The sequence below is a fragment of the Tachypleus tridentatus genome, chromosome 4, assembly GCF_004210375.1.
Source record: "Tachypleus tridentatus isolate NWPU-2018 chromosome 4, ASM421037v1, whole genome shotgun sequence".
NCBI lineage: Eukaryota > Metazoa > Arthropoda > Merostomata > Xiphosura > Limulidae > Tachypleus > Tachypleus tridentatus.
The window spans coordinates 105,235,918-105,261,198 of NC_134828.1; the positions used below are offsets into that span (position 1 = coordinate 105,235,918).

At 31.8% G+C, this 25,281-nt stretch overlaps 1 long non-coding RNA gene across 2 annotated transcripts in view; it reads right to left on the minus strand.

Moving 5' to 3' along the window:
* Positions 1-23,559, minus strand: part of LOC143249830 (uncharacterized) — a 30,139-nt gene extending 6,580 nt beyond the window's left edge. The window contains exons 1-2 of one of the 2 annotated variants that reach the window (XR_013028000.1): positions 23,420-23,559; positions 10,577-10,718 (exon numbers count right to left, since the gene is read on the minus strand). This is a non-coding gene — a long non-coding RNA (uncharacterized LOC143249830). Of the gene's footprint in view, positions 1-10,576; positions 10,794-23,419 lie in introns of those variants that run through there. The other variant, XR_013027999.1, reaches the window with a different exon arrangement.
* Positions 23,560-25,281: the final 1,722 nt, after the last annotated feature.

The window sequence follows — 25,281 nt, forward strand, 5'->3', positions numbered from 1 at the left end:
AGCAGTATATGGTTTCGTGGTTTTTTGATTCGTGAGCTGTATATACTTTAGTTGGTGGTTGATTTTGCTTTTGTCTAGGTGTGTGCGTATAATGTTTTCTACGGTTTGTGGAGGAAACTTATTGACGTTGATGAAGTATTGTTTTATTTTGTCTAATTCATCGTTAATTTTATCTGGTGAGCATAGTTTTATGGCTGTGTTTATTTGGTTTCTTAGTATGTTGAGTTTTTGTTTTGTTTCATGTGCTGAGTCCCAAGGAATGTATAGTCCAGTATGGGTGATTTTTCGGTGGATTTCTGTTTTGAATGTGTGTCAGTTCTTGTAATTTTGAGGTTAAGAAATGATATTTGATTGCTTTCTTCCTGTTCACATGTGAAGTTAATGTTGGGATGTATAGAGTTAATGTGATTGAAAAAATTAAGTATGTGTTCTGTAGATTTGAATCCGCAACCGTGTCATCTACATATCTGTACCAGTATAGTGGTGGATGTAATGCTGTGTTAATTGCTTGTGTTTCAACTTGTGTCATAAAATATTGGCTAGAACTGGTGATACTGGGTTGCCCATGCTTAGGCCATTTGTTTGTATATAGTTTTGGTTGTTGAACATGAAGTTGGTCTTTATCGTGGTGAATTCTATGAGGGTTGCTAACTGGTTACTGGGAATTTCTATAGTTGGGTTAGGGTCTCGGATATAGAGTTCTAAGGCTATCTTGCAGGCTTCAGTGGTTGGAACTTCTGTAAAGAGGGATATAACATCGAAACTGGCCATTAAGGCTTTATGATTAAGTTGATTTAGATTAGACTTGAAATTCAAAGAGTCTTTGATGAATGAGCTGGCTGATGTTACATATTTAGAGAATGCCCATGCTATGTATTTACCAAGATTGTAATTAAACGATTCATATGTGGACATTATTGGTCGTAATGGACAATCTGGTTTATGAGGTTTGGGGATGCCGTATATTTGCGGTGTGCGTGAGTCAGTTTTACGTAGGTAGGAATAAAGTGTTTGTGAAATTGTGTTGGCTTTTTTTCATTTGTAGTAGTAATTTGTTCAGTTGCGTCTCGTGTGTCTTTGTTGGATTTGTGTGTATTGGTTTAAATTTGTTCGTGTCTGATAAGATGTTATTCATTTTTGAATGTATTCATTCATGTTCATTATGACTATAGCGTTACCTTTATCTGGTTTTAGAATTTTTATGTTTTTGTCTTGTTTTAGGTTTTAATGGAATTAATGTCTCTTTTTTGTAAGGTTGTTTTTTAGTTTTCTGTTTTGTGAAATTATGTTGATGGTTTTGTGAGAAAATTCTTTGAAAAAAATCGTTTAAGATGTTGTTTTTTTAGGTGTTTCTGGAAAATATAAATTTGTAATTTTACCTGGGAAGTTTGGCTGTTGGATGTCAATAAAATTATCTAAGTTGTCTTCTTTATGTTGGTTGTGTTTGGTTGTTTCCTTGTTTTTCTTCTCTGTAGAAAGTATCACAAGTCTCCTGGCTAAGTCTTCTAAACATGTTTTGATTTCTATGGTTGGAATGTACCTAGGTGCTATTGCGAAGTTGAGTCCTTTGTTAAGTAGATGTATCTCGTCTGTGTTTAATTGTCGGTCGGATCTGTTAATTATGAGGTTAGTCAACGGTTCGTTGTTTTGTGTCTTTTCTGTTGTTTGCATCTTAGTTTTTCTAGTTTTTTGTTGTGGCAGATCTTTTTTGTCTCTGTCGTTCTTAGTATTGATTTCGTTTATGTTTCGTTGTATAAGTCCGTAAATCTCTGGTTTAATGCAGCATGCCAGTTGATGGTCTAGGTTCATTTTTTGTTTTTGTAAGTCATGTAGTTCTTTGTATTTTGTGTTTAACATGGTTTTAAGTAGTTTTTTCTGTAAATTTTTGATAATGTTTGTGCATGTATTAAAATACTTCATCAACATCAATAAGTTTCCTCCACAAACCGTAGAAAACATTATACGCACACACCTAGACAAAAAGCAAAATCAACCACCAACTAAAGTAAATACAGCTCACGAATCAAAAAACCACGAAACCATATACTGCTGTATACCATATATTCCTGACATCAGCAAACAAATAACCAACATTTGGCAAAAAATTAGTAACAAAATATGACATTCCAGTTAATACCAAATTTATTCAAAAACCAGGCACAAAACTGAGGTCTATACTATGTAAAAACTACACTGACAAACACAACACCAACATTATTTATAAAATACAATGTGATAACTGCCACGACTTCTATATTGGAGAAACAAGTAGGAAAATGGAAACCAGATTCAAAGAACATAAAAAGTCACCTTCACACGTTTTCGAACACTGCAAGTCAAATAAACACAACATAACCATAGAAAACACTCAAATACTAAATAAAGAAACAAACATAAACAAACGCAAAATCAAAGAAGCCTTACTTATACAACAACTTAAACCCAAAATAAACCAATATAAAGGAACACCTTTATACCTATATTAATATAATAAAATAAATAAAATTATATATTCAAACATCTAATACCGCCCTCTACATTTCGACACACAGTTACACAACCCCTTTCACACATGTGGTCAGCTTCCGGTCAGTTACCTTTTTCTTTGTGAACCTGACGATGACCGAAGAAGGTCGAAACGTTGTTCGCTCTTCTATGTAAAATATTTTCTCAACCCAAACGAGCCGTTTTTGCATATAAATTTCTCAACAAGTGGGTTTCTCGACATCACTGATTATTATTTCATCACGGCGATTGTACGAGAAGTGTAAGTTTTTGTGTTTTTCTCTGTGTATTTGTACTTACCTGTTACCATAATGTCTGAACTAGCATACCGTACACCACTATTAACAGTACACGCTCACACGATCGTTAAGAAACTAAGAAATTTAAACCAACGAATTATTAATAGAAGAAATGACATTTATTTTATTCAACAATGTAGAAAAGAACAACTAACCCCTAATTTTGTAAAGGTAAAACTTTCAAAAAATTTTAATACATGCACAAACATTATCAAAAATTTACAGAAAAAACTACTTAAAACCATGTTAAACACAAAATACAAAGAACTACATGACTTACAAAAACAAAAAATGAACCTAGACCATCAACTGGCATGCTGCATTAAACCAGAGATTTACGGACTTATACAACGAAACATAAACGAAATCAATACTAAGAACGACAGAGACAAAAGATCTGCCACAACAAAAAACTAGAAAACTAAGATGCAAACAACAGAAAAGACACAAAAAACAACGAACCGTTGACTAACCTCATAATTAACAGATCCGACCGACAATTAAACACAGACGAGATACATCTACTTAACAAAGGACTCAACTTCGCAATAGCACCTAGGTACATTCCAACCATAGAAATCAAAACATGTTTAGAATACTTAGCCAGGAGACTTGTGATACTTTCTACAGAGAAGAAAAACAAGGAAACAACCAAACACAACCAACATAAAGAAGACAACTTAGATAATTTTATTGACATCCAACAGCCAAACTTCCCAGGTAAAATTACAAATTTATATTTTCCAGAAACACCTAAAAAAAAACAACATCTTAAACGATTTTTTCAAAGAATTTTCTCACAAAACCATCAACATAATTTCACAAAACAGAAAACTAAAAAACAACCTTACAAAAAGAGACATTAATTCCATTAAAAACCTAAAACAAGACAAAAACATAAAAATTCTAAAAGCAGATAAAGGTAACGCTATAGTCATAATGAACATGAATGAATACATTCAAAAAATGAATAACATCTTATCAGACACGAACAAATTTAAACCAATACACACAAATCCAACAAAGACACACGAGACGCAACTGAACAAATTACTACTACAAATGAAAAAAAAGCCAACACAATTTCACAAACACTTTATTCCTACCTACGTAAAACCGACTCACGCACACCGCAAATATACGGCATCCCCAAACCTCATAAACCAGATTGTCCATTACGACCAATAATGTCCACATATGAATCGTTTAATTACAATCTTGGTAAATACATAGCATGGGCATTCTCTAAATATGTAACATCAGCCAGCTCATTCATCAAAGACTCTTTGAATTTCAAGTCTAATCTAAATCAACTTAATCATAAAGCCTTAATGGCCAGTTTCGATGTTATATCCCTCTTTACAGAAGTTCCAACCACTGAAGCCTGCAAGATAGCCTTAGAACTCTATATCCGAGACCCTAACCCAACTATAGAAATTCCCAGTAACCAGTTAGCAACCCTCATAGAATTCACCACGATAAAGACCAACTTCATGTTCAACAACCAAAACTATATACAAACAAATGGCCTAAGCATGGGCAACCCAGTATCACCAGTTCTAGCCAATATTTTTTATGACACAAGTTGAAACACAAGCAATTAACACAGCATTACATCCACCACTATACTGGTACAGATATGTAGATGACACGGTTGCGGGATTCAAATCTACAGAACACATACTTAATTTTTTCAATCACATTAACTCTATACATCCCAACATTAACTTCACATGTGAACAGGAAGAAAGCAATCAAATATCATTTCTTAACCTCAAAATTACAAGAACTGACACACAATTCAAAACAGAAATCCACCGAAAAATCACCCATACTGGACTATACATTCCTTGGGACTCAGCACATGAAACAAAACAAAAACTCAACATACTAAGAAACCAAATAAACACAGCCATAAAACTATGCTCACCAGATAAAATTAACGATGAATTAGACAAAATAAAACAATACTTCATCAACATCAATAAGTTTCCTCCACAAACCGTAGAAAACATTATACGCACACACCTAGACAAAAGCAAAATCAACCACCAACTAAAGTAAATACAGCTCACGAATCAAAACCACGAAACCATATACTGCTGTATACCATATATTCCTGACATCAGCAAACAAATAACCAACATTTGGCAAAAATTAGTAACAAAATATGACATTCCAGTTAATACCAAATTTATTCAAAAACCAGGCACAAAACTGAGGTCTATACTATGTAAAAACTACACTGACAAACACAACACCAACATTATTTATAAAATACAATGTGATAACTGCCACGACTTCTGTATTGAGAAACAAGTAGGAAAATGGAAACCAGATTCAAAGAACATAAAAGTCACCTTCACACGTTTTCGAACACTGCAAGTCAAATAAACACAACATAACCATAGAAAACACTCAAATACTAAATAAAGAAACAAACATAAACAAACGCAAAATCAAAGAAGCCTTACTTATACAACAACTTAAACCCAAAATAAACCAATATAAAGGAACACCTTTATACCTATATTAATATAATAAAATAAATAAAATTATATATTCAAACATCTAATACCGCCCTCTACATTTCGACACACAGTTACACAACCCCTTTCAAACATGTGGTCAGCTTCCGGTCAGTTACCTCTTTCTTTGTGAACCTGACGATGACCGAAGAAGGTCGAAACGTTGTTCGCTCTTCTATGTAAAATATTTTCTCAACCCAAACGAGCCGTTTTTTGCATATAAATTTCTCAACAAGTGGGTTTCTCGACATCACTGATTATTATTTCATCACGGCGATTGTACGAGAAGTGTAAGTTTTTGTGTTTTTCTCTGTGTATTTGTACTTACCTGTTACCATAATGTCTGAACTAGCATACCGTACACCACTATTAACAGTACACGCTCACACGATCGTTAAGAAACTAAGAAATTTAAACCAACGAATTATTAATAGAAGAAATGACATTTATTTTATTCAACAATGTAGAAAAGAACAACTAACCCCTAATTTTGTAAAGGTAAAACTTTCAAAAAATTTTAATACATGCACAAACATTATCAAAAATTTACAGAAAAAACTACTTAAAACCATGTTAAACACAAAATACAAAGAACTACATGACTTACAAAAAACAAAAAATGAACCTAGACCATCAACTGGCATGCTGCATTAAACCAGAGATTTACGGACTTATACAACGAAACATAAACGAGTGGGTTTCTCGACATCACTGAGTTGACAATTCTGATTCAACCTGATTGGCTGCAGCAGATTGATCAGGTTCAGCCTCATGAATAGGTTTAAAGAACCCATGCAGTGTCTTTTGCTTTTTCAGGCTTGAAATAGTGAATGATTGTTTATCGCAACTTTTGTTTGTCAACGTCACATTCACAGTACCATTGTCGCCATCTATAGTGAATCATTTACTATAGATGGCGCCAATGGTACTAGGTTAATGTCATGGTGCTGCCAGCCTGCCACGGTGCCAGTCACTGTTTATTTGTGAAGCTAATTCTTGAAATCCAGGTAATCTGAACATTCACTGTCCATGATATTTGAATACAGATTATACACACTATACATATATTTTGCACTCTCCTTAGTGACTCTATATTATATATGTTGATGACAGGACTGTAGGCCGACTTTGCTGGGCCTGATAACTTTAAGCTATATATTATATATATCGGCCTATATATTTATTTATGATTAAAAAAATAAGACAAACACCTCTGTGTGCCATTCTGAAATTTGCCAAAAGGTGGCCTCAGAATGCATAATTCAGGTTGCTCTTTTATTTTTATTAAAAAAATTTCCCAGGGGGGGCATGCACTGTACCCTTACTTAATTGCCAGGGTTTTAAGAGTACATTATAGGTTTGGAGACAATCGGTCAAGCACTTCGTCTGTTCAACGTTCGATAAGACATAAGGGATCGCAAGGTTATATAGCAAGCTCCAATCAGTACTCTACGACTTTTTGTCCCGCCTCTCAGGGTCATATAGGTACATGCCAAGTATGGTGACCATTGGTTTAGCATTTTGTGAAATTATGGATTAGGTTATAAACTTCATAATGTTTTGTACATTTCTATAAAAAAGTAATTCTTAAAATACATTTTGATACATATCTCTGCTGTGTTAGTACTAATTTTGTTTTTAATGTAATTACTAATTGTTTTTGTATGATAACAATTTATTATATCTATAAAATTAGCTGTTCCAAATCTATGAAAATTTAGTTATCTATAAATTCAAATGAAATGAAAACGAACCAAATTCATATAAAACAGTTGTAAACAAACGCTATGTTTTCATTTCACCAATACCTGAGAAAAAAATGATCAACACTTGACAAAATTATTATAAAGAACTTAACAATCATTAAATATTAAGTCATGAAATAATCCAAATAATAACACCAACACTAAATAGTCTTGTATATCCAAAAATAAGCCTTTCTTTAATAAAAATATTAGTTATGTTCTTTAACACTATATACAAACACTATTCTTAATTCGTATCCTAAGGCTTCTCGTATAGTCTACACCTGCATTGGTTGGCCTCTCTTCTCTCATAGGGTCTCCTGTAGGGGTTTAGAGAAAAAAGTCAAACAAGGACTTATAACATCAATCAGTCAGTTATAAGCTCACTGTACAGGAGGACGACACTTTCCAGTTTCACGTGTAGAAGTTACTTACATTTTACATGTAGACATATACGATTTATTTTTGTTTTTTTGTTCTGTCGGATCATCGATGGACCAATTTTACGTTTACGGACTTACAACATTAAAATCCAGGGTTTTACTCCAATGCTGATCAATATCTGAAGCTTCAGCCGCTTATGAAGTAATTTTTATATCATGAATCACAATCGATTCAAACCTCTTCACAGATGCTTATCTTTCCGGTTGGGGTACATCACTGAACAACAATCTCACCTCAGACATCTGGACCAGCACAAGCAATTCCTCCATATCAGTGTGCTAGACCTTTATTCTGTCAAACGAACATGTTTGCATTTCTTACCTCTGCTACCAGATTGTTTGATTATGATCCATTCTGGCAATTTCATGGTGGTTTTATATATCATTATTACAGTAAGTACTAGATCTATAACTCTTTGTTTTTAACAATCGACCTTATGGACATCTGTCCAATTAATCTGCTTTATAGATTCTAATGTATTGAGAGCGATGTAGATCATAGTAGACCATCTGTACCATGTTCCGCCTATTAAATAGCCACTTCGCCCACAAGTTTCCTGATGTGTATGCTTTATTTTGGGTACTTACGACTTTATTTCTCGTCAATAATGAAGATTTATGAGTACAGATGGAGCAAGCAAACAGGGAATTGACGTCACTCTCCTATTGGTAGAAGGAGGGCTTTTACTGCACAATAACATCATTATTCAATAATTTTTGAAAAGTTACGAGAGTTAAGGTAGGAGTTGCCTGAAAGCTAGTGTCATGCAAATACTCATGTAAGATGCTGACAGAAGATAAAATTTTTCTTTGAAATTGTAAGTATCTAATGGAAACACATTTTAATCTGTTAACTCTCCAAAACCAGATCTCTGGTGACCAACCAGCAGGCGATAAGAGAAAGGGGGTTTCCGTCTTCACCTTTACGTCTGATGATGTGTTAAAAGTTTTCCTCTTTCTTTTACTTTAAGGCTTTGTTGTTTGTTAGTGTTTCCTTTATTTTATAGTTATTAATTAGCTATGGTTTTAAAATTCACTCCAGGTGAACATGAATCTTGAATTTCATATGACTTTTCATACCCTTTTCACCTGGTAGAATTTTCAAAACATTTCTTAATTGCGCTGAAATTTCCTCCTTTTACTTTAGGTTGATCAACTCCTGATTTGTCCACCAGTGACGCTATTTCTGTTTTGAGAATCGTGTCTATGATGGAAGTCCCTATACCTATGACTCACACTCACCTTCACACATGCCACTGAGTATGATATAATTAATGGAAGATTTCTGTAGGTTCTCCGAAATCCTCTATGCATCTATATCTTTCCTACAAAATCCTTTGTATAGCCTGTTTTCTCAATTCCCAACGGTTCTGATGGTTATAAAATCAGTTGAATACTCAACGTCTGAAAACATTTAACACCTAAGTAAAAATGTTCCTCTTTTTTTGGTCCCCAGTACCACATTCTTCAGCTTAGATGGTAAATTAATTGATACAGGATTAGACCAACTTATCCATATACTTGTCTACTTCCTTCTCTAGGTTATATCCATCATTCAGTCCACACCAGCATCTGTCCTTCTGATAAGACCTTTATGGGATCTCAAACTTAATTTGCAGTCCTCATTTTACTTCAGGAAATAACTCCCTTAACACTTCCTCTTTATCACTCCTTCATCAGACTCAGTGCTAAATGTATCATTTGCTATCACAACTCCCTTCAACATGTGGTCATCTATCGGTCAGTTACCTCTTTCTTTCTTTGTGAACCTGAGAATGATCGAAGAAGGTCGAAACGTTGTTCACTCCTCTACATAGAAACAATTCCCAACCCAAACCAGCAGTTTTACATAGAGAGAATTAAGTTGATAATCATTTCCAACAATTTGAGAAGGCTGTCCTAATCATGGAATGACTCACCGAAAATGGTCATTATTATTTTAAAGTGTTTTAATTGGTAAAACACAAGAAACTTATGCTGGTATCTCGCAAGAAGATTGTACAGATTGTGATAAAATTAAAGCAGCTATTCTGAAAGCATACAACTTACTACTGGAGGCTTATTACCAAAAGTTTAGAAGTTATTGCAAGAAAGATAATCAAACCTATATAGAGTTCGTCCATTAAAAAGAAGCTTGTTTTGATCGATGGTGTAATTGTATATATATATACAACATTTTCGACATACTAAGACAGTTATGCCAAATTGAGAAATTAAAACGTTATACAAGTGACGACCTAAAGTTTACTTTATTGAAATACTACAAGAAGCAGTTGTTATTTCTGATGATTACATTTTAACACAGATAAAACCACTTTGTATGAAAACAAAACTCCTGCCACATCAACCAACACCTGCATCTGTTCAATCCAATAAAGTTAAGGATTCCTTTAAGAATTACGGCTTCTCTAGTTCGAAATTAAATTCCCCTATGTTTAGGAAGTACCATATAAAAGGATTTAGGGCTATTGTTAATATGAAAGTGTATTTAAATTTATGTCGTAAATATTGTTTTGACTAGGTTACACTGAATTTTTTTATTACCTTATTCGACGATTTTGTTACAAATCCTTAAATAAAAAGAGAAAAACGTCTAAAACAGATAAGTAAGTAAATGTAATTCCATAAAAAGGTGTTTTATATGTTATTAAAACACATTTTGGTAACATTCCCAATAGATAATATGACAGTTGCTAAGCAGAAAAATATACATATATAAGAATATATTTAAAATCAGCTACAATAAAATTGAAACTGTAACTTCGATAAATGTAGTGATAAGAACTAGAAAGACAGATCAAACAGTTTGAACCATATTAAAATTTTTATCTTAATTATTTAATAAAATTAATATTCAAGAATAAACTTGAGGTCAATAAAAATTCATTTTATGTAAAGATTGAAATATATGATACTATGTAAAATAATTTAAGCATTTGTATACAATTTTTGTGTGTCTTTCTTCTTCTATAAGCTGTAACTTATAAACCACTGTGTACCTACTTCTGACTTGTACAACAAAAACACGTAAATATCATCTGGGATAGCTTTCATACCTAAACATCCTAAAGTGTGTGTGTGTTTTCTTATTGCAAAGCCACATCAGGCCATCTGCTGAGCCCACCAAGGGGAATCGAACTCCTGATTGTAGTCTTGTAAATCCGTAGACTTACCGCCGTACTAGCGGGTGGAAACATCCTAGAGATCCACGATAAATTAGTAACAGCCCAAAATATATGCAGTTATTAAGATTGTATTGCGCAATACGCATATCAGTCAATTGATGGAGAGATGTAAGAAGTTAATCTAAGAGTTTTCAATCATTAAGTTATGTATTTACATTTAGTATTTACCACTAATGAATTCTGTGATGTGGAAAGTTTTATTTCATCGATTTCTTGATAGTTCAACAAAAATACAAATACCAAGCTCTAGAAAGTCGTTTTGTTGAATCTGTCAACACAGATTTCTGTTTGTGTATGAATAAACATTACATTATAGATTTCACTCTGTTGTCGGCGTTTTTACAAACACCCGTAACTTAAGATGTAATGCTGACCATCACCTGTTTGAAGAACAAAATACAGTCACTTAAGATGTAATGTTAACCTAATGGTATTAGTAGAACAAATCAGAATCATTTCAGATATTACGTTTACTTATACCTATAAAAATATATTTTTCATCTAGTACTGTCAGTGTTCATTGTACCTTGTAATTCTCGTCCAATCTAACCATTAAAGTTTGTGGTATGTTTCTTGTTCTCCGTTTTATTAAACATCAAAGATTGAAATTTGACAAGCAGATTGTTTAAAGTGGATTAACTTCTATATTTATGTAATTTACACCGTAACTGAATATATTTTACTTATGTATGTAGTAACCTAGTCCTTGAGTGATATAATGATATAGATTGTTACTTCGTTTTCAGTATTATTCTAATAATCAGATTTCTGAAACACCTACCTACTACTACTATCACAGTAAAACGTTATATTATCTACACATTAAAATTATATAGATATGCTGAAAAATCATGTCTACAGTTACAGAATAACTTATTACACATTGAATTTCTAAAACAATTATTATAAACTCTTGCATTTCAAAGTTTCCAACATCAGTTTATGGTTTAATAAACAATACCATAATAAACAGAAACAGTGTTTAAACAAAATATCACTGGTGATGAAAAGGAATTCAGAATCGTCATGAGAAATGATGTCTACATAATGAGAGGATGGCCGAATACTGTCCTCAAGAGGATGAGAAGTTGATAAATCCTAAGTAGTATAATGTGGTTTTAAATTTACCTCAGTTTAGACAATAACACAAATGTGTTGGCTTACAAGAGTATACCGTACATTGCATATTAGTATTTACTCATTAATGTTTAAATTTTAGTAAAATTTCTTAAAACGTAGAAAGTAAATGAGAAATACTTTGAAAAACGTTGATTTCGATACGTACCCGTGCTACGAAATTCTTCACTCGCGCATACATACTAATTTTCCTAAGCCTTGTTTAGAATTGAGGGTAAGGTGTGTAGGGAGGGCATTGACTTAAAAAATCAGATTAGAGTATTAGTATTCTCAAAATCCCTGTATTTAATTTACCAGGGTCTCTAAATAAAGTGTATGTGGGTTGAAAAAATCCCATACCTATTCAGAGCTACGTTTTATTAATTACACACCTACAGTTTCAGCAGAATTCTTTCTCACATTTTCAAATCACTTATAAACATCTGTCAGGATTACATTGAGGGGAAAATTCTCTTTCTATTGGTTATAAACTTATGTTACTTAGAAGTAGGTGGTAATAGTTAAGACCAAATGATTGGTTTTAAAGGCGGAGTTACTGTAGTAATTTGCTAAATATATTGTTATCTCAGCAAATCCTAGAGGAGGGCGGTTCTTATTTTATATTTAGCTGTCTGTATCTCAATTTCGAGGTTCTAATTCGTTAGATACTTGTATTGCGGGCGTAATCAAATAGAAACTGAGCAGTTAGACAATTGGACGTGTTATGTGACACATAAGAGCCAATACTTAACATTTTCCCTTTACAGTTTTTCTTAAATGAGTAAGTTAAAACATATATAATTGTAAAATTGAAATTAAACTACGATTTCATGCTAATCTCATTGACGAAAGTGATTAAAAATGTTATTTAATAAACTTTTGAAAGTAACGATCCAAAGGTCTCAGCACGTGCAATTTAACCTAGATGGACGAATGTGTGTTTGTGTGTGTTTTCTTATAGCAAAGCCACATTGGGCTAGCTGCCTAGCCCACCGAGGGGAATTGAACCCCTGATTTTAGCGTTGTAAATACGTAGACTTACCGCTGTACTAGCAGGGGGGCAAAAACGAAGCGAATAGATATCTGTGCACTGTCTGCCACGGGTATCGAGACCCGGTTTTTAGCAGCATAAGTCTGAAGACATATGGCTGTGCCAGTGGGGGGGGACTTCCACATATTTATCATAAGTAGTAGGTTGAATTCCTTTTCACTGAGCTGTTATAAGTATTATTGATAGCAATAATTTAAATACCATACAAACTGTACAAGTTTAATTAAAATAATTCTTACAAGAACTAGTAATAGTCTGACTTAAAATTTACACAATATTTAGTCTCTTGTTTATTGTAAGACTTAATATCGTAAATATTATTCCTTTAATATACGTTTATTTTAAAATAGAAAAGCTACTTTTATAACAATATTGGCCTGGCATGGCCAAACGCGTAAGGCGTGCGACTCGTAATCCGAGGGTCGCAGATTCGCGCCCGCGTCGCGCTAAACATGCTCGCCCTCCCAGCCGTGGGGGCGTTATAATGTGACGGTCAATCCCACTATTTGTTGGTAAAAGAGTAGCCCAAGAGTTGGCAGTGGGTGGTGATGACTAGCTGCCTTCCCTCTAGTCTTACACTGCTAAATTAGGGACGGCTAACACAGATAGCCCTCGAGTAGCTTTGTGCGAAATTCCAAAACAAACAAAAGCTACTTTTGTAACAATATTCTTCAAATTTACTATCACTAGAAAGTTCACCTCTGTCATACACATATGTATGAAAGTTTGGATGTATACAGCAAAACAAATTGTCATTCTAAGGTAAATCTCAAAACAGTTTATGAGTTATTTAGAATATAATGCAGGCATACGACAAGTCACCTAATTAATGTTAGTTTATGTTGTGATAAAGTGATTCGAAACATCAAAGTTTTATTAAAAACATTAATAGATCAACTAAGTTAAGAAATTAATTTATTTGTTATAATTTTTTCTTCAAAAATTAAAATGTATTAAAAGAATTTTCCAGATACATTTCTGAACTTTTTGAATTGCTGATAAAACAACAGTTAAAGAGTAACGTTATCACATGTATGGCTGATATTTTTCGTTAACAATATCGAACATGAATTTCATTAACTTTCCACTAAGAATTCACTATTTAATCTTTGAGTAAGAAAATAGTATCAGCATTTATGAGTAACTCTTTCTATTTTTAATAAAAAAGACAACAAATCAAATTAGGGTTAATGCGTAAACTTAAACAAATAAAGTGTGTGTGTAAAATTAAAGTGTATCCTAAAGAACACAGTTACTAGAGAACATTTTTCAAACATTAATTCTTGTCAGAAGATGGGGTTTGAAACTTGAAGCAACATAAAACACATGAATAACATTAAATGTTAAAAATTTGTTGATAACTGAGTTTTTTAAAAGTCAGTAACCAAGTTAAGATATCAGTGTACATAAAAAACTATTATAAAAGATATAGATTCTTAATATATATTTTTTAAACACGTAGATGTCAAAACCTGTCAAACTAATGCTCTAAAATGAGTAAAAAATTTCCATGTGAGCTGACATAAACAATTTAATGGATAAGGATGTTAGATAGGGTTATGCATTTTTTATTTTGTATTAAGTTATAAGACTGCCATGGATGATTGGTAATGTTCTAAAATACCTCTGATAAAAATATATAAATCTATTTATTTATTTGTCAAGTATATTAATTATTAATTATGTCTGAAATATCATTTTTAGAAATGACATCATAATCAAATCCTTAAATAATTTCCGAAGTCAAATCGGACAGTTTCTGTGAGATAGTGTTGATGTCATGATCAGAGCAACTATCGCATGGAATATTGTAAATATTACAACAGTTTACAATACTTTCCAGGGTAATCATCGCCAGTTTGATAGATATTACAATGTCCGTATAACCAGTCTCCAACTTTCAAGTAAAATTCTATAATACTCTCGGGAATTACAAATAAAAGTTGTATCAAGCTAATACCACATCACTTCACCTATTCTTAACTGTTATATCATCTACCATGTTCCTAATTACTTTTTAGTTGCTTTCAGATCTGAAAATATTTTTACTTTATTGTTTAGCTTTCATTCAGTTTCATGTTTCACTTTTTTAATATGAAATAACATTACATATAGAAATAGTTTTATTATGTAGAGCATTGCTTGAGACTATCCTTAACGTTGAAGTGAGGTTTCAGACGGTACTTCTTCAGATAAGTCAGTTGTAAACTATAATTCTGTTGAGAAGCTCCTTCTGTTTAAAATGTGGCTACTTCACTGATGTAACTTATCTTACCAGATGTGATCACTGACACAGAGAATTTACAGATCTTAATCATATGTACAACCTCACTTAAACCAACACAGTTTTACTGTTGTTGACTACAAACACAATTACCTTCCATTACATATCACCTATTAAACATACCAATAACTCATATATTACTTGACAACTTATATTACAGAACATGATAGTAATATCAGCCACCTCTCATGAAAACCTCTTTTATATAAATCAAACACTAACTTAAAAACATAATAAGTCAAGTTTAAACCAACATACAACCATCATCTGTTTCTCAGATTGGTATGTACAGTTGTTAGAAAAACAGATGCAACACTCATCATTACACTGAACACAGACATCTAGTCCTTAGTCAACTTACTGGTATTAGCTGTCCACCTGTACATTTTTTAATTTATTGTATATTTGTGAAAAACATAGCCCCAACACCAGCCACGTGCTCAATGAATGCAAATGTGAAGACTTGTATAGCATTTCAGTTAAGAATTTAAAAATAATTTCTCTACAACATTATACCTCAAACACCAAAAAATTAATATAAAAAAGGATGTTGTAAGTGAGATTGTATAAGTCAGTTTAGTATTAACAAATGGTTTAGACTTTTATAAATTAAAATAACATACATATTTGTTTCTTCATTTTTTATATATTTAAAAAATTGTTAAAGTTATTTTTAAACTCCTTATATTAACTATGTTTTTACGTATTTCTTGTTATAATATTTTTTTATTTCATTAGCTGTATTCAACACCTTGTTAATACTTTCTTTGTTATATTGTTGTTATTAATACTCATGTTTCTATCTTGTAAAATATTATTTTCTCAACTGTTGTATTCGATTCAAAATTTCCTGTCATTAACCAAAAAGCTTGTTTCTGGCTTGAAAAAGAATATTTGTTTAAAACATTACAAGAAAATAAAACCAAATTTAAAGTAATTAAACACAAAGTTTAATTTATTTTATTAACCTTCACACTGTTCTGTTATTTTATATAAACACACACACACTTACTCATTACACACATTTTCACACTGTTCTGTTATTTTATATAAACACACACACACTTACTCATTACACACATTTTCATTCATCTGTTTTGTTTTTTGAATTCATAAACAGTCTGTATCAATATTTCTTTTGATAAATTAATATCTCTATAGGGCTATACTTGATAATGTAAGTTTAAGTCACATCTGTTCTTGTTGAAGTATACTAGACCTGACTATAATTAGTTAATGTTGTCTCTATTTCTTTAATGTAGAAACTTTATATTAATGTAAGTTTCATGTTTACATGATTTACTAAACAAGATTCTGGCTATATGACTTACAGAAACAAAAATGAACCTAGACCATCAACTGGCATGCTCCATTAAACCAGAGTTTTACGAACTTATACAACAAAACATAAACCAAATCAACACTTGGAATGACAGAGACAAAAAGATCTACCACAACAAAAAACTTGAGAAACTAAGATGCAAACAACAGAAAAGACAACACGACAAACCATTGATTAACCTCATAATTAACAGATCTGACTGACAATTAAACACAGATGAGATACGTCAACTTAACAAAGGACCCAACTTCGCAATACCACCTAGGTGCATTCCAACTTTAGAAATTAAAGCATGTTTAGAAGACTTAACCAGGAGACTTGTGATACTTTCCACAGAAAACAAAATCAACAGAAAATAACCAACAGAAAGAAGACAATTTTGACAATACTATTGACATCCAACAGCCAAACTTCTTGGGAAAAATTAAAAAATTAATATTTTCCAGAAACACCTAAACACAACATCTTAAACGATTTTTTCAAAGAATTTTCTCACAAAACCATCAACATAATTTCACAAAAGAGAAAACTAAAAAACAACCTCACAAAAAGAGACATTAATTCCATTAAAACCTAAAACAAGACAAAAACATTAAAATTCTAAAAGCAGATAAAGGTAACGCTATAGTCATAATGAACACGAATGAATACATCCAAAAAACGAAGAACATCCCATCAGACATAAACAAATTGAAACCAATACACACAAATCCAACAGAGACACATGAAACGAAACGAAACAAAATACTACTATAAACGAAAAAAGCTAACACAATTTCAAAAACACCACACCACAAATACATGGCATCCCCAAACCTCATAAACCAGATTGTCCACTATGACCAATAATGTACACATATGAATCGTTTAATTACAGTTTTGGTAAATACATAGCATGGGCATTCTCCAAATATGTAACATCAGCCAGCTTACTCATCAAAGACTTAATTTCAAATCTAACCTCAATCTTCTTAATCATAAAGCCTTAATGGCCAGTCTTGATGTAATATCCCTCTTTACAGAAGTCCCAACTGCTGAAGTCTGCAAGATAGCGTTAGAACTCTATATCCAAGACCCTAACCCATCAATAGACATTCCAGCAACCAATTATCAACCGTTATAGAATTCACCAAAATGAAGACAAACTTCATGTTCAACAACCACAACTATATACAAACAAATGGCCTCAGCATGGGTAATCCAGTATCACCAGTTCTAGCCAATATTTTTATGACACTTGTTGAAACAATCAATTAACACAACATTACATCCACCACTATATTGATACAGATATGTAGATGACATTATTGCGGGATTCACATCTACAGAACACACGCTTAATTTTTTTTCAATCACATTAATTCTATACATCCCAACATCAACTTCACATGTGAACAGGAAGAAAGAAATCAAATATCATTGATGATAACATGAGTTACTTTGTTCCTTTTGGTAAAGGTTTGGATTTTATGTTTTATGTAGGGGTCTGCTAGAAATTTTTTAAAAATGCAGATTTTCTACTTATGTTTATTTTAGATGTGAGAACACTTTTCTATGAGGAATATAACTTGTATACAGTTGAGAATATGAAAGGAGATGACGTTTCTACCTATAACTGCTTTTAAAATAAAATTACTTCACCTATCTAATGTTATCAGTGTTAATAGCTTTCATTAAGTTGAAATTTAAACTCTACTAACTACAACTAATGCCTCTGTAGTCCCTCATTAATTATAATTAACAAAGTGTTTGTTTCCTTTCCCAATGTGGAAAACTAAATACATTGGCACTTTTTAAGTAAAATTAATTGAATGACACTGATGAAAAGAAAAGTGCACTTCTATTTAGTGTGTGATTATCAAAACGTACGAGTGAAGTTGTACATGTTTTATATTATATCATGATACACAAATATAGTTTTTAAAAACTGTACTGTCCTCCAACTAATAATGTAAGGAAGCTGCTCAGTCACCATGTTTACTGGTTAACTGTTTATGTTGGACAAGTATCTGAGTTTGGAATGTTTCCTTATAAATCGGCCTGTAACATCACTCAATACCACATCAACAACAACACCCTGTAGTTGTTAAATTAATTAACTTTATCTTCCCCCCCCAGATCTAAATAAATCTCTGCATCAACACATTTAACAAAAGTGAAAACCTTTGTTCTATTGTTCGACAGTTAATTATGGAAAAACATGTTTCACCACTTCTGGATTTTAGATAAATCCCATTATTTAAATAACATAATGATCTCTAGACAGTTTTAATGAACAGCTTCAGTAAATTTAGAAAACGATATAGAAACAAATGGGGAAAAAAATAAAACCAAGAGTACTAAAACCACAAACCTGTCAACAGAGTAACCACTTCACAGTTTTATTTATCACTTTTGTACTATCGCATAAAGTTTTAATTATAATATCTTAGCTATTAAGTTGTGTTAGAAAATGGAAAGCCAAAAGCACAAACTTCCTGTACCCACCTTTATGAAACCAAATATTGCTGCTTCTTTTAAGCAATTAAAGACATGACCTTAGTTTAAGAACATTTCAGAAACCAAGATACTCTTAGTGAATAGAGCAGAAATACCCATTGTGTAGCTTTGTGCTTAACTCAGAAGCATTTGTTGTATTTTTAAGTAGCACAAAATAAAGAATATCTGCCACAGGATTCTACCAAGGCCTTAATATACCAGTTAAATGTCTCCTTTATTAATTCTATAGCTATCCCAATGCACCACTTCTTTAATTGATTTTTCTTTTAAATTTTTTATCTTAATTTGCTTCAACTCTTTTCAAAAACAAAAAGATTTACTTTAGTTTCTCATACTCAATTTTTTTTTCTTGCTGTGGTTTTATTTAAATTTGTTCTGTCTTCAAATTATGCAGTATTCTTTGTTTCTATTTTTAAAACTTAGTTCATTTCAACTGTTTCAAGTTCCATGTTTATGTTGAAAATAGATTATTTGGCAGGAAATATCCATATGTTGTTGTTCATATGATGCTTTTCTATAGGCTTCAGGAAGCAGAATAATTAGGCTTAAAAGTGAGAGGGCAAAATCTGGCCATTTTTATGTCAAATCTAACATATTATATCCCAGTACACACCTCCAGTACCCCTTTACCATGTGTGCAAAGTTTTAGATCTGTCTCTCTCTCACACACACACACACACACAAATAGGCTCTTTCATTATTATTGACAAAAAAAATCTTTACAATAAAAGAACTTTCTAATAGTATAGCAATATTTATTATTTTAGATATATTTATACTTATTCATCACTTAAACTACTTGTGGTTTGTCAATATTTTTAAGAGTCTCTGACATGTGTATATTGTTTCAGTTTAAGTATTATAAATTTATTTATAAGTATTATAAATAATTGACTTAATGGTACATGTAAGATATGATGATATCTCTATTTAAAAAGAGATAAGACTTCTACACTTGTGGTTCGAGAGCTGTTTGAAAAGTTTAATGTAGAACAAGTGTACTGAGATTGGTGGAGAGGAACACTTGAAAATGTAGAATAACAAGTTAAGAAAAATCAGGTTTAATAGAAATAGCAAAGGCATTAAACTGTAACTGAAAATGACCACTGGTAGGAAATATTGAATAATACCTTAAGATGATCAATAACATTTTAAACAAATACATGAATTGGGAAACACATTATGCATATATAACAGTAGATAGAGAAACAACGATTTATAAACAAAGAAGTGTTTTACTGATGGTAGAAAGTACTGAACATAGGTCTACTTTTTCTTAAGAAAACAGACCAATGTTTTCTGGAAACATGTAATATATTCCACCACCAATAAAATTCTTTTTGTGCTAATAATTAGTTGTTTGCCTGTCTATTATTTTAACCAAACTTTATAAAATTGTAAAATTTCTTGTTTCAAAGTGTTGTAAATACTGGAAATATATATTTTAATCTTTGGAGAAAGATTAACTGTAGAGTTGAGAAAGGGTTACTGATTGAATAACTGTGAGTTTTCGTATAGTAAAGCCACATCAGGTTATCTGTTGTGTGCACCAAATGGAACTGAACCCCTGATTTTAGCATTACAACCAGAGGAACAGAGTGAATCATAGATACATTATTTTACCTTTTAGTTTGTAGATATTATAAATCAATCTAGTGATGAACTGACAATGTCATAAACAGTTTTATTTTTTTATTATACAAACTAACAAAGAGTTTAAAATATGATGATAATTACATATATATTATGATTAAAACGTAAGTGGGCTGAATGTAAATATATCAGCACCTTAAATTAATTTATAAATATAAAACTCCTTCTGTGATAACTTAAACCTATAAATATATAATCATATAATTTTCATACTTGTGTCCAGGAATATATTTCTGATGTTTAATTTTAAGTATGAAAATTTTTTATTCATGCACTTTTATGATAACTATAAATATTTAGTTATGGTATGTTAACAAAAAAAGCACATAAAAATGTTTATTCTGTTGTTTTCTCAAATAATACGAAAAACCATAAAGAAGCTTATGAAAAAAACTGAAAATATTTACACGTAGGGGTAAACGTGTCTTTACTGTATCAAATGCACCTACATAGGTGAAACAATTAAGAGTGTTAACTTTTACCTCTTACAGTAAAGTTACTCAAGATTTAATAATTTCCCTGCACATAAATAATAAAAACACTGTAAATCTCCATTATTCATAAGTGTGTGTAACATGGTACTAATAACAATGGTGAGTAAGTGTGTGTGTACCACTTACATATTGGTTTTATTTTTGTATGACTTTATTTGTATACCTATGTGCTTCACTATGAAATCTTAGATATTTCCCAAATACATATATATATCAATATTGCATTGTCATTAACAGTCCATGTTGCTAACTTATTGTCATAATGGAATAGAACAGAAACGTGTTCAGTATATCCCATCTGTCAGTTAAAATCCACAAAGTGATGTCAATCTAGTCAGCAGCCTGAATAATAAAAAAGATCATACACAAATGTGGTTGGGTGTACATTTCTATGTTGTTGTTTTTTTTTAGAAGGTTGAAGGTTGGAAGAATAATTAGTAGAAATATTAGGGGTGGATTCTATTTATTTGCTTTTTACTTTAAGGTATGTAGTGGTAACTGTATTCCCACAAAAGATTATAATATTATAACACCCCTTGGCTGAAAGAACAAGCATTTTTGGTTGCACAAGGATTCAAACCCACTACTCTCAGACTGCAAATTGAATTTGCAATATGTAACAGCGTAACACACGGTTTTGAGACTAAAAGACATAGATTTCACAAAAATATCAGGATAAATCAGAATGCATATCTGTTTGACATCAATGTTCCTTTATTCACTTTTTAACAAATATAATAAAAAAATGTTCATTATGATAAATAAAATAATAATTTGATCTCAGAAGATGTTTTGTTTCTTCCTAATTCATAATAATATTCTTACATGGTAGAGGAAATGGATATTATTTTGAAAATCTATGAAGCTGAATTATAGGAAATTATGGCACTCAATATACTACTGCTCTTGGAAAATCTAACAAACATAATCTGTTAAATTTTCTTGTCCTAGAATAATGCCAGTCTTCGTAAATTGCATATTTCAACATGTATACTGGGATATTTGGTTTTGAGCTATTAATGATTTTAACTGTATATTTGGTTATCACTGTAATGGGTTGTAGTGTTCACATTAATCTGTTACTTCCATGAACAGATGCTGTGTGAAAAATAAAAAACATTTCAACAAAAGTTCTTATTCTACGTCACATACATTTTGTTAAATTAGTCCTTGTATACAGTACTGTGTGAAAGTGTTAGGACAAAAGAATATTTTATCATTCTTTCTATTTTATGAGCTAATTCTTCCATGCCATTACTGATTCAAAATTTCATCACCATGGTAATGACTCACTGATCACTTTTAACAATTAAATGAACCAGGGTGAGAACACTTATTTTTTAGAATTCCCTATACTTGTACCATGGGCAAGTCATAATTGTTCTGTTTGAACATAGTGGTCAAATTTAGGGCCTGAAATAAGTGTCATGGTACTGCATGTCTTAACTATGTAGAAAGAAGCTAGCTTATTGTACCAGTATATGCTAAAAGGAATCAGTTTAATAGCAATCCACAAATAAATCTTGATAAAAACAGTAATAACATATGTGATGTTATCTTGTCATTCTGCAGTCCAAAAAGAGAGAATTGTCAGTAGAGCAGAGTTTGCATAAAACTTTCATGTGATTGTAGCTGGACTCTCCATTTAACTGCTGTAGACTTGAAATGTTTCCCAAACACTATCAAGTACACCCTAGATTATGAAAACAATACAGATAACTTTGAAAATACTAAAGGAAGAAACAGAACATCTAGGTTCAATGATATTGGTGTTAAGTACCTTTGTTTATGCAACATTCTGAACAGAAGGAAGACTGTCACTGGTCTCAAGCTTGAGATAAATGACCATGTACCAAATGAAGTAAAATTGTCCACATCTACAGTATCAAGAAGAGTCAATGATAATGGAATATTTGATTGTGTTGGAGTTAAAAAAAAACACTTTTACTTTGTTTTCCAAATATTGACAAGAAACTGGACTGCTCATAACTGAAAAGAAGTGATATGGATGGATGAGTCAAAGTTTGAAATAGTTGGTTCAAAGTGTATGTTGTTGTCCAGCAGAAGAAAGGTGAAGGATACTTATTTCAATGCACAGCACTTGTGATAAAACATGGTAAAGACAGTTTCATGGTTTGAGAATGTTTTTTAGCTGAGGTGACAGGAGATTTCTGCAAAATAGATGGAATATCAGACCAAATTATTAGTAATGAATTCTACTACCAAGAACATAATGACCAAAAACACTCAACCAACATATGTAGAAATTACTTACCTGAGAAACAAGCTGCTTGGGCTATTCAAATGAAACAACAGTTCCCACAGAATCCCTATTTCAACCCAATTAAACAGATCCAGGATTTGACAGAATATAAACTTGACATATGAAAAGGTACTTCCAATGCAACTTTGTGCATGTGTATTCGAGACATTGAGTATTTTGTTTTGAATTTTGCACAAAGCAATGTAAGACCCTATGTGCACCGACACTGAGTAAAATCCAAAGGACACCATGATTACACATCACTCAACAATGCCTGAAAGACCTTTCATGATTATTAAGGAAAAAGGGGGACAGAGAAAATATTCATTGCTTGCTGAATTCAAGCATAGTTACTTAATTCCTGTTGCACTAAATGTGAAGAATAATAAAATATTGATGTTCTACCTGTGATTTATCTTCAACTGTTCTTTGAAAGTAATCTGAAATTTGATTTTGACTTTGTCATAACACTTTTGTACTACAGTTACTGTAAATTGGAATGGATGGATCTAAATGTATATAAACATTTTTTGCAGAGTAAAAAAGTTGATATATGGAATTATGATATTACAAAATAAATAAATATAAAACTATGAGGTGGTGCCATAATAAGTTGAAGTTTTCACATCATGCAAGGAATAGCCAAGAATGACAATGAATCCTTACACTTAATGGTACTGCTTTTTTGATATAGGTTAATGGATAATAGATTCAAAGCAAACCAAAACAGCCTTGTAAAATAACAGTAATTTATACCATACTTTTAAGAGTTCAGAGGCAGTGTATCTTTTATCTACATCCACCTTCAGACACCTGTCCAGGAAGTCTTGAAAACCTGTAAACAGGTTATCTTTATTCTCAGTGTTTGGTTTCCCATTTATTAATATTAAATCAAGTACCTGAAAAAAGAGTGTGACTTGATGACTGAATCAATAACCTAACACTACCAACATAATAATTCTGATAATAAAAATATACATGTATGTATATAATGAAAATTATACATGTTAAACATTTTAACCAATACTGTTAATGACACTAACATTACAGAGATAGAATACACCTTACTTACAAAAGTTACAAAAATACTATCTGTTTCATGCACTATCACTGAATCCCTGTCACTTGACAACCATGACATTGGAATGTACAAATCTTTGAATAATATTCCATAATACTGTCTAAATATCTCCAAAAATATAACTTTACAGTAGCTGAACACCATGAGTGAATTACCTAGCATGTTACTATTTATATATAGGGGTTTAACAAAAGTTGCTAGAAACCTGATATATTTATGTGTTTCTTTCTTTGTTCAAGAACAAATAGTTTTTAATGAAGTATTTTTCTGAAGCTGCTAGTCTTAACAAAAACATCAAATCCAACTAAATAAACAATTTGTTTTATAATTACCAAATACCTAAACCCAACACTTAAAAATACAGTCTGAAAATGAAATTATTTCCTTTTTTGCAGTCGATTTGCCACAGATTTCCTTTTCTTTATTCACATGGATCATATGTTTGTAAACATTTAGATATTAAATCAGAAAATAATTTATGATAATTTCTTGCAACAAAGTGGGCTAGTAGATAATTTGAAATAGACTGTACTATTGTTAATACGTATACATAAAACCCGTCTTTGTAATGTCAAGTTATAATCTTATTCATTAGGTTTGTTTGTTTTTTGAATTTCGCACAAAGCTAATCAGGCTACTCTGTGCTAGCTGTCTCTTATTTTGCAGTGTGTGAGACTAGAGGGAAGGCAGCTAGTCACCACCCACCGCCAACTGTTGGGCTACTCTTTTACCAACGAATAGTGGGATTGACCATCACATTATAACGCCCCACACGGCTGAAAGGGCGAGCATG